This window comes from Schistocerca serialis, chromosome 2, assembly GCF_023864345.2.
Source record: "Schistocerca serialis cubense isolate TAMUIC-IGC-003099 chromosome 2, iqSchSeri2.2, whole genome shotgun sequence".
NCBI classification, from domain to species: domain Eukaryota; kingdom Metazoa; phylum Arthropoda; class Insecta; order Orthoptera; family Acrididae; genus Schistocerca; species Schistocerca serialis.
In genome coordinates this window covers 42,050,038-42,062,081 of record NC_064639.1, presented here as the reverse complement: position 1 = coordinate 42,062,081, position 12,044 = coordinate 42,050,038, and the positions used below count along the sequence as shown (strand labels likewise).

The 12,044-nt window shown below is 42.5% G+C and overlaps 1 protein-coding gene across 1 annotated transcript in view; it reads right to left on the bottom strand.

Moving 5' to 3' along the window:
* The window catches only part of LOC126455427 (PDF receptor-like), a 433,889-nt gene that overhangs the window by 251,389 nt on the left and 170,456 nt on the right, over positions 1–12,044 (bottom strand). The window lies entirely within an intron of this gene.

Sequence of the window (12,044 nt, the reverse complement as noted above, 5' to 3'; positions counted from 1 at the left end):
ACATCAACAAAAGGAAAACAAGAGCAATGGAAGAAAGTCAAATAAAATAAGTTGATAGTGATAAAAATATGTTAGTAAATGAGATACTAACGGAGTCGATGAGTTTGTCTGTTTCGGCAGCAAAGTAACTGATAATTCCCGAAGTAGAGAGGATACGAAATGCATGCTGGCAATAGCAAGAAAAGTGTTTTTCAGAAAGGGAAAGTAGGTAATTTTATAAACGTCTAACATAAATTTAAACGTGCAACGCAGACGATAAACAGTGCAGATGTAGAAGGTGATAGAAACTGGTCATCTGTGATGCTAAAGAAGAATGCTGAAGATTAGTTAAATGGGTCGAATAACTAATGACGAGGGACTGAAACGAAATGGAAAGAAAAAAAATTGTGGCACAGCTGGAGTAAAAGGAGAGGTCGCTTGACAGGACACACTGTGAGGGATTTAGGTACTATGAGTTAACGTAAGGAAGCGAGTGCGGTAAAAACTGTAAAGTGTGACCAAGCTTTGACTGCAGTAAGTCCACTGTAGTAGTCTTTCACCCAGTGGTTTAGAGATTTGTACCGAAACGAATAGAGTGAAGCGTTACATAAAACCAGCTTTCGGAATGTAGACTACCAAAACTACCACAATGATATCTTTTCATCTATTACGAACTCTCTCTCTCTCTCTCTCTCTCTCTCTCTCTCTCTCTCTATATATATATATATATATATATATATATATATATATACGAGGGCGGTTCAGAAAGTAACCTCCGATTGGTCACAGTGCGGGTTGTGGGGGGGAGTAGCGACGCCATCTGTGCGTTCACGCACTCAACAGATCAGTCGGCATCAAGCCGTGGTCGAGTGAACGTCGTACCTGCCCTAGTTTAGTTTTTGTGGCAGTTTGAAATGTGTGCTGCAATAGAAAACCCCGCCAAATGAGAAGTGCGTGCTGTCATACGGTTTTTTACAGCCGAAGGATATTCTGCAGCAGCTATTCATCGTGAGCTTTGTGCCGTGTACGGACCAAGAGTTATGAGTGAAGGAGTTGTCCGTGAATGGGTACGTTTTATTTGAAAGTGGACGAGAAAACGTTCATGATGAAGAGAGGAGTGGTAGACCATCATTGGTGACTGACGAACTCGTTCAGTCAGTTGATGCAAAAGTTCGTGAAAATCGACGTTTCTCAATGTCAGAGTTGTCTACTGGTTTTCCACAGATTTCTAAGACTCTCTTGTACGAGATAGTGACAGCAAGATTGGGTTACCGTAAGTTCTGTGCACGATGGGTGCCCAAAATTCTTACCGACCACCACAAAACTCAAAGAATGGCCTCTGCATTAGACTTTCTGTCACGTTATGAGGACGAAGGAGAACCATTGTTAAACAGAATCGTGACCGGTGACGAAACCTGGATTAAGTACGTGAACCCTGAGACAAAAGAACAATCAAAGATGTGGGCACATTCAAATTCGCCTACCAAACCAAGATAAGCCTCGCAAGATTTTTCTGCCAGAAATCTGATGGCAACGGTGTTTTGGGATGCCAAAGGGGTGTTGTTGGTTGAATTCATGGAACGTGGTACGACCATTAATCAAGACGTGTACTGTGAAACAATAAAAAAGTTACGACGGGCTATACAGAACAAACGCCGCGGTATGCTGACTTCCGGTATCGTTTTTTTGCACGATAACGCCCGTCCTCACTCTGCTCGCAGAACAACGGCCCTTCTTGAGTCCTTCAAGTGGGACGTTATCAACCATCAACCTTACAGCCCAGACCTGGCGCCAAGTGATTATCACCTCTTCATGCATTTGAAGAAATGGCTCGGGTCACAGCGGGTTGATGACGACGAAGAGCTCAAAGATGCGGTCACAGGCTGGCTCCAGGCACAAGCGGGTGATTTTTATGCAGAAGGATTTTCAAAGCTTGTGAAGAGATACGATAAGTGCCTCAATCGCTATGGAGACTATGTAGAAAAATAGTGCAAAGATGTAGTTGTAAGATGTATATATTAAAATATTTTTATTTAACTTGGTGTATTTTTTTAAATCAACTGGAGGTTACTTTCTGAACGGCCCTCGTATATATATATATATATATATATATATATATATATATATATATATATATATATATATATATAATGCGCTGAACACTGTGACCATAACACAAGGACTACCAATTTACTCTCTCTCTCTCTCTCATACATACATACATACATATATATATATATATATATATATATATATATATATATATATATATAGAGAGAGAGAGAGAGAGAGAGAGAGAGAGAGAGAGAGAGAGAGAGAGAGAGAGGAGTAAATTGGTAGTCCTTGTGTTATGGCCACAGTGTTCAGCGCATAGCAACAACGTAGCTCACAGTAACTGTTGAAAACTACAACCACCAGTGTCAATGCATAGATGGCAAACGGCGCGTGAGTTTCTGCCACTCTCTTTGAAAGATCCTGGTGTCTGTTGTACCAGGTGACAGCCCACAGAAGGCAGGTTTTCATTCGTTTCTACGAGAGTTTCGTACGCCAACGCCTCGACGTAACATCATGGGAAACCGTCCAGAGAGTGTGATCCGGCGATCTCGCTGGCCATGGGACAGGACCGCCCCTTCCAATCAAAAATGGTTCAAATGGCTCTGAGCACTATGGAAATTAACTTCTGAGGTCATCAGTCATCTAGAACTTAGAGCTACTTAAACCTAACTAAGGACATCACCACACATCCATGCCCGAGGCAGGATTCGAACCTGCGACCGTAGGGGTCGCGCGGTTCTAGACCCCTTCCAATCCAACGACGACAGTACGTGTTATTAGATGCGCATGGTCGTTCACATCAAAGTTATCCAGTGCATCGTCGTGATGAGCCAACATTCCTTTGCGGACAACTGGGGGTCCAAGCTGCAGGAACAGGTAGTACATTTGGCAGGAACAACAAGTAACGTGGACCATTATAACGGAAAGGCAACAAATGAGGCCCTGTTAGATGATCTTGGGCAATACCTGCTAATATGTTGACAGAGAATCAATGCTGGTGGCCACAGATGTAGGTGGCTCAAGATCCGTTGGTCCCATTGCTTGAACACGTTCTTTTTGACAGAGGTGTAACACCTGTTCCACCAGTACTTGCCACACAGTGTCCTTTGAAGTGTTGAATTCACTGTCAAATTGACGGATGTTTATTGCTGAGGAGTCGGCCACACGACTCAGCCCAATCTCCTGAAAGTGAGCTGTTTAACTTACCTCTGGCGGGAAGCCTGATCGGCTCTGTTGGCGTGAACGGTCCCATCTCTCGAAGGCGCTATCCACGGAGATAAGCTTCTCCTACTTAGGATTGCAGCTGTTGGGAAAGCATTCTCAGTAAATTTGTGGTGCTTTACGGGCACTGCAGCCTGCTGCACCTTACATTAAATGGATGTCTGCCAACCCTTGTGACGACTAACGTTCCATCTTTGACTACGCGTCATGCATTGTACACAGTAACCCAAACCACCATGGACATAGCACAAACTGTCTAGCGCAATGGTCAAGCGACACGAAGGAAACTAGTGTGCTTGGGGCACAGGCTGATCCGCCGATACGATGCGTGAGGCCGTCAGAATACGCACTAGCTGTGAGCTAAGTTATGCACATTATGTCTGTTTGGTGGTCAGAGGTGCATGCTTTTTGTCACACGCTGTCCGTTCCTCTGTACAGCAGACACCCAGAATCTTTGACAGAGTGTTGCAGGTCTTCATGCGCCGTTGTCATTCATGCACTGTGACTGGTGGTCGTCGCTTTGAACAATTACTATAACCTACTTTGCTACAAACTGTACGTTACATATCCATAACACAATAAACATGTTTTCCAACTTTTGGTTCGCTGTCTCAATATAACTGGTTGTGGACCCACTATCACGGAATTTAGCGGCAGTCAGTAGCGAGCCAGTGGGTGTGTTGGACCTTCCATCGAACTACAGCCCCCATGAAGATGACTCCCGCAGACGGGGATGAAACGTTGGGAAACAACACAGAATTCACCAACCGACCACGGCATAACTATAATGGAAATGTCTCTATTTTAGTATGTTTAACTCTTTACAGCATCTTCATTTAAGAACAGTATTACTGCAAAAATAAAAAATACGAGAAAATAAAAGAAAAATATAAACCAATGTTGCAGCATATTTATATGACAATATTCCATTAGGTGATTTGGGAGCTGTTTCGTTATTGATGTACGCCAAATATAGCTATACTTTCCCCATTTTGGGGAAATCATATCAGACCACCTTGTCCCACCAGCAATAGATAACGCAATAAACCGCCACCCAACGTAAAATCGAGAAGACATTTTTTCCATCTCAGAACGTTATCAGATAAAGTGCAATGAATGTCCAGCAGAGTATCTGGGTCAGACCGGACCTATCTTCCGATCTAGATTAAACGAACATAAAAATGTATTTAGGTACAACATCCCCCATAAATACGCCATAGTTGCTCACATTAATGACACAGTTCATGCTTTGAACTACACAAAAAAATACTTAATTGGCCGAGAAACCGAATTCCTGTGAAGAACCTGACACATTCATTCACAACAAAAGATAAAGAAAATGAAAAATGGGTGATATACACGCAACGAAGAAGCTGAGACAGTGGCAATGAACTGCTTTTAGAGGCTTTCGAAGCATACTGGACGACGCATACGTATGCTACTATACACTCTCAGTGAAATAGTTCATAAAATATCTTCAGAGTCTCCAAATCAAAGCAATATCACAGAATTATGCTGAAATATACATTTATAGATTTTATTTCACTTTTCATAATTTTTTACACTAATGATATTTTCAAGCCAAGAGGTTGTAAAGAGATAACCACTTATATATTCGTTGTCTGTAAATCTGATTCGCAAATGGAAGCTGATAGTGAATGCTTTGGCTCACAGGGAACTTTATTTCTTCATCTACAAAATCTATGGAGAGTTTATGTTGTTGTTTCGCCTTTATTTGACATCAAAATATAAAAAATAATATTGGTGCGATCCTCATGTTACTTTCCGTTGGAACATTTTGTAGGTAGCTCCTATATTGCTTCAAAACCTATATTATTACTGGCACACTGTCTCAACAAGTGCTTGTTATATTATCTGCAGGGAAACTAAATTCAAAACAGATCAATGCCTACTTGCAGACAAGAGTGTATTATAAGCCACTCAGACATCTGAAGACCCGAAATGCGTCGTAGGAGAAAATAAAAAGTGACTGAGAAAATAGCTTTAATTTATTTTATCGACGCACCTGAATTGTAATTAACTGATAATTTTTACCAGGAGCATTGCAGTGACTTTCTTATTTTATGGTACCTAATAGAAACGAAGCACACCATTATTAACGTTATTCCTACGAGTCAGAAGAATTTCTGAGCTAAGGTTGTTTCCAGCGAGAAAACCTTGGTTTCTCTCTCTCGACATCTAGTGATGTGAATGCGAAGAAGACAAGGATATCGGATGAGATGAATATACGGTAAAATTAACAGCAGCCCAAAGTGGTATAACGAGAGTAGGATTCGTTATGAATAGGAAGGTAGGGCAGAGAGTGTGTAACAGTAAACAGGTCAGTGATAGGGTTGTTCTCATCAGTATCGACAGCAAACCAACACTGACAACGATACTTCAGGTATACATGCCGACGTCGCAAGTTGAAGAAAAAGAGATAGCGAAAGTATATGAGGATACTGAACTGTTAACTCAGTACCTAAAGGGAGATGAAAACCTAATAGTTATGGGGCACTGGAATGCAACTGTAGGTGAAGGAATGGAAGAAAGGGTTACAGGAGAATATGGGCTTAGTACTAGGAATGAGAAAGGAGAAAGGTTAATAGAGTTCTGCAAGTTATTTCATCTATTAATAGCGAATACTCTGTTCAACAATTACAATAGGAAGAGGTATGCTTGGAAAAAGTCGGGAGATACGGGTAGATTCCAGTTAGACTACATCATGATTAGAAGGAGATTCCGCAATCAAGTATCGGATTGTGAGTTGTGCCCATTAGAATATATAAACTATGAGCACAATTTAGTAGTAATGGTAAGCAGGCTTTAGTTCAAGAGACTAGTCAGGATGAGTCAATTTGCAATGAAGTGGGATACGGAAGTAATAAGTAATGAAGAGATAAGTTTGACGTTGTTTGAGGCTATAGGTACTGCGATAAAGAATAACTCAGCACGCAGTTCCGTTGAAGTGGAAGTTAGAAAGAAAAACATAGGTACAAAAAAGTAACGGCGAAGAAACCATGGGTAAGAGAAGAAAGATCTCAGTTGATCGATGAAAGAAGGAAGTACAAAAATGGTCAGGGAAATTCAGGAAAACAGAAATACAAGTCGCTGAGGTATCAAGAAAAAGAAGTGCAGGGTGGGTAATACGAAATGGTTGCATGAACATGTGAAGAAATGTCTGTCCCCAAATCGGTCTGCCGCTGTGGTTGCGCCGGTTGCTGCCCGCAGTGGGGCTGAGCCTTTGGTTCATTGGGAGGTCGTTCCAATGAAGTGGCAGTCAGCGAAAGACGTCCCCGGAGGCTGATCAGAAAGCCTCCCCAGTGCGTCTGACAAACAAGTTTCAGGTACTGTCTCTGGCTGAATCAGATGCCTGCCCTGTTTCAGAGGATGATTCTCAGCCTTCAAGGTCCGGGCAATCGCAGAGGGTGGGCTTATTGGTAGTTGGGAGCTCCAATGTTAGGCGCTTAATGGGTCCCCTTAGGGAATCCAGGGGAAGAAATCCATTGTGCACTCCGTGGGCATTCCAGGTGGAGTCATTCCTGATGTGGAAAGGGTCCTTCCGGATCCCATGAAGAGCACAGGGCGCAGCCAGCTGCAGGTGGTGGTACATGTCGGCACTAATGACGTGTGTCGCTTTGAATCTGAGGAAATTCTCTCTGGATTCCAGCGGCTATCTGATTTGGTGAAGGCTGCTAGTCTTGCTTACTAGATGAAGGCAGAGGTCACCATCTGCAGTATCGTTGACAGAACCGACTGCAGACCTTTGGTGCAGAGCCGGGTGGAGGGTCTGAATCAGAGGCTCAGACGGTTTTGCGACCGTGTTGGCTGCAGATTCCTTGACTTGCGCTATAGGGTGGTGGAGTTTCGGGTTCCACTGAGTAGGTCAGGAGTTCACTACACTCAGCTGGCGGCTACACGGGTAGCGGAGGCTGTGTGGCCTGGACTGGGCGGTTTTTTAGGTTAGAAGGCCTCGGGAAAGTACGGGGTGGGCTGCAATCTCAAAGGGTGAATGGCAAATACAGGACGTGCTTGGATCAAGGAACAGTCGGAATTGCAGTTGTAAATTGTTGTAGTTGTGCTGGGAAAGTCCCTGAGCTTCAAGCGCTAATAGAAAGCACAGAAGCTGAAATCGTTATAGGTACAGAAAGCTGGCTAAAGCCTGAAATAAGTTCTGCAGAAATTTTTACGAAGTCTCAGACGGTGTTAAGGAAAGATAGATTAGGCAGAATTGGTGGTGGAGTGTTTGTGTCTGTCAGTAGTGGTTTATCTTGTAGTGAAGTCGAAGTAGATACTCCGCGCGAATTGGTATGGGTGGATGTTATACTTAACAGCCGAACTAAGTTAATAATCGGCTCCTTCTACCGACCCCCAGACTCCGGTGATATAGTTGCTGAACAGTTCAGAGAAAATTTGAGTCTCGTAACAAATAAATACCCCACTCATATAGTTATAGTTGGTGGGGGCTTCAACCTTCCCTCGATATGTTGGCAAAAATACTTGTTCAAAACCGGTGATAGGCAGGAAACATCTCCCGAGATTGTCCTAAATGCTTTCTCCGAAAATTATTTCGAGCAGTTAGTCCACGAGCCCAAGCGAATTGTAAATGTTTGCGAAAACACATTTGACCTCTTGGCCACAAACAATCCAAAGCTAATAGAGAGCATCATGACTGATACAGGGATTAGTGATCACAAGGTCGTAGTAGCTAGGATCAATACTGTTTCTTCCATATCCACCACAAACAAACGCAAAATAATTTTATTTAAAAAAGCGGATAAAGTGTCACTAGAAGCCTTCCTAAGAGACCACCATTCCTTCCGAACTGACTATGCAAATGTAGACGAGATGTGGCTAAAATTGAAAGATATAGTAACAATAGCAATTGAGAGATTCATACCTCATAAATTGGTAAGAGATGGAACTGATCCCCTATGGTACACAAAACAGGTCCGAACGCTGTTACAGAGGCAACGGAAAAAGCATGCGAAGTTCAGAAGAACGCGAAATCCCGAAGATTGGCTAAAATTTACAGACGCGCGAAATTTGGCACGGACTTCAGTGCGAGATGCCTTTAATAGGTTCCACAACGAAACATTGTCTCGAAATTTGGTAGAAAATCCGAAGAAATTCTGGTCGTATGTAAAGTACACAAGCGGCAAGACGCAGTCAATACTGTTACCGACGACTGTACCGCTAAAACGGAATTATTGAACGAAGTTTTCCGAAATTCCTTCACCAGGGAAGACGAATGGAATATTCCAGAATTTGAAACACGAGAGCAGCTGCTAGCGTGAGTTTCTTAGAAGTAGATACCTTAGGGGCTTCGAAGCAACTCAAATCTCTTGATACGGGCAGTTCTTCAGGTCCAGATTGTATACCGATTAAGTTCCTTTCAGATTACGCTGATACAATAGCTCCCTACTTAGCAATCATATACAACCGCTCGCTCACCGAGAGATGTGTACTTACACGTTGGAAAATTGCGCAGGTCGCACCAGTGTTTAAGAAGGGTAGTAGCAGTATTACATCGAACTACAGACCTATATCATTGACGTCGGTTTGCATTAGGGTTTTGGAGCATATACTGTATTCAAACATTATGAATCACCTCGAAGGGAACGATCTATTGATACGTAATCAGCATGGTTTCAGAAAACATCGTTCTTGTGCAACGCAGCTAGCTCTTTATTCGCACGAAGTAATGGCCGTTATCGACAGGGGATCTCAAGTTGATTCCGTATTTCTAGATTTCCGGAAAGCTTTTGACACCGTTCCCCACAAGCAACTTCTAATCAAGCTGCGGGCCTATGGGGTATCGTCTCAGTTGTGCCACTGGATTCGTGATTTTCTGTCAGGAAGGTCGCAGTTCGTAGTAATAGACGGAAAATCATCGAGTAAAACGGAAGTGATATCAGGTGTTCCTCAGGGAAGCGTCCTGGGACCTCTGGTGTTCCTGATCTATATAAATGACCTGGGTGACAATCTGAGCAGTTCTCTTAGGTTGTTCGCAGATGGTGCTGTAATTTACCGTCTAGTAAGGTCATCCGGAGACCAGTATCAGTTGCAAAACGATTTAGAAAAGATTTCTGTATGGTGTGGCATTTGGCAGTTGACACTAAATAACGAAAAGTGCGAGGTTATCCATATGAGTTCCAAAAGAAATCCTTTGGAGTTTGATTACTCGATAAATTGTACAATTCTCAAGGCTGTCAATTCAACTAAGTACTTGGGTGTTAAAATTACGAACAACTTCAGTTGGAAAGACCACATAGATAATATTGTGGGGAAGGCGAGCCAAAGGTTGCGTTTCATTGGCAGGACTCTTAGAAGATGCTACAAGTCCACTAAAGAGACAGCTTACACTACACTCATTTGTCCTCTGTTAGAATATTGTTGCGCGGTGTGGGATCCTTACCAGGTGGGATTGACGGAGGACATCGAAAGGGTGCAAAAAAGGGCAGCTCGTTTTGTATTATCACATAATAGGAGAGAGAGTGTGGCAGATATGATACGCGAGTTGGGATCGAAGTCATTAAAGTAAAGACGTTTTTCGTCTCTGCGAGATCTATTTACGAAATTTCAGTCATCAACTTTCTCTTCCGAATGCGAAAATATTTTTTTGAGCCCAACCTACATAGGTAGGAATGATCATCAAAATAGGAGAAATCAGAGCTCGAAGAGAAAGGTTTAGGTGTTCGTTTTTCCCGCGCGCTGTTCGGGAGTGGTATGGTAGGGAGATAGTATGATTGTGGTTTGATGAACCCTCTGCCAAGCATGCCAAGCACTTAAATGTGAATTGCAGAGTAGTCATGTAGATGTAGATGTAGATGTAGATACGATTCGCTGATGACATTGCTATCCTGAGTGAAAGTGAAGAAGCATTACATGATATGCTGAACGGAATGAACAATCTAATGAGTACAGAATATAGCCGGCGAGTAAATAGGCGAAATACGGAAGTAATGAGAAGTAAGAAAAATGAGAACAATGAGGAAGTTAACGTCGGGGTTAGTTGTCCAGAAGTAGATGAAGTTAAGGTAATCTACTACGTATACAGCAAAATAACGAATGGCGGACGGAGCAGGGAAGACATGAAAAGTAGACTATCACTGACAAAAAGGGAATTCCTGGCCACGGCTGGTCTACTAGTTTCAAACATAGGCCTTAATTTGAGGAAGAAGTTTCTGACGATGTACGTTTGGAGCACAACATTGTGTGGTAGAGAAACATGGACTGTAGGAGGAGTGGAACTGAATATAATCGAAGCACTTGAGATGTCTTGCTGCAAACGGATGTTGAAAATTAGTTGGACTGCACAGAATTGCAGAGGAAAGGATCATATGGTAAACACTGACAAGAAGAAGGGACAGGATGGTAGGACATCTTTTAAGACATCAGAGAATAACTTCCATGTTACTAGAGGGAACTGTAGAGGATAAAAACTGTAGAGGAATATACCCAGTAAATAATTCGTGGTGGGCCGCATCAAACCAAACAGAAGACTGATAACTCAAGAAAATCTAATTAAATTTTATTATATTCCTTTTGTAATTATTACTTACCGGTTATGTTGGTAAAAACGTTTCCCATTTGTATTTCACGAAACTATATATTTACTTCAGAAAGTATATTCACTATCGTTAGTTATAGAAATTTAGGAAGCATAACATACAATTCTGGGTTAGACCACATGAACATGAGATCATCAAGGTTGAGCATAACATGTCTGTCACCTTGACTGAATGCTTCACCATTAGCGTACGAAAATTCGTGAGCTTGTTGTGGCCCACAAATGATCGCCAAAAATACGTATGAACTTTACTGCAAGCGCTAGAAGCCCAACCAAGCTGGATGGTGCCCGGTAACGCACTGGTCTCGTGTTCGGGTGGACGCCGGTTCATATCGCTGTCGGACTAACCGCACTGCAATGTTCTATCATATCCCAAAATCACTCAAGGTGAATATATGGAATGTTTCTTTGAGAAGCACATCTTATTTCCTTCTCCACTTCCGACTTGTGCTCCGTCGTTAATGACCGCGTCGACGACGGGATGTTCAGTTCTGATCTTTCTCCATCCTTCGTCCTTCATAGTTCGCCATGAGAAATTCTTGACGGCACAACACGGCGAGCGACAAAACCCTTAAAAATATCTGTTACACCCTGACTAGAAGAAAGGGCAAGATGATAGGACATTTGTTAAAACATCAGGAAATAATTTCCAAGGCAGCGTAGGAATGTGCACAGGGCAAAAGTAGTAAGGGAAGGCAGGGATTGGAATATATACAAGTAATCGAGGACATTGCGTTAAGTGTTTTAACAAAGACTCATTGCACAAACAATAAGACTTGACGACGTGAAGATGCGAATCAGTCTTACAGCCACCTTCCTGGACCCAGTCCCTGAAATGGGTGAACGCCACAGCCCTGCTTGCTTAGAGAGTAAAACTTGCAAAGGACTACAGAGATTTGGAACATGTTCTACAAATGATCGAGGACGTTGTATTCAGGGCTACAACTTGCAGTCAAAAAGTCATTACACAATAAATAAAAGTTGATAAGGTGATGATACGAATCAGCCTTAAAGCCACACAGTAATGGATCTGGGTCCTGACAAAGTGGTAACAGTGCCACCATCTTCAAGTAACTACACTGGATCTCCCTGAAGGTACTAATGTGGATACTGAAAAACGAATAGTTCCTTCTGGACTTACAGGACATCCATCTCTACTATGTGATCAGTAGAGAATATTCTACATTACGTGGAGACCTAAGAAACTGCTGATACT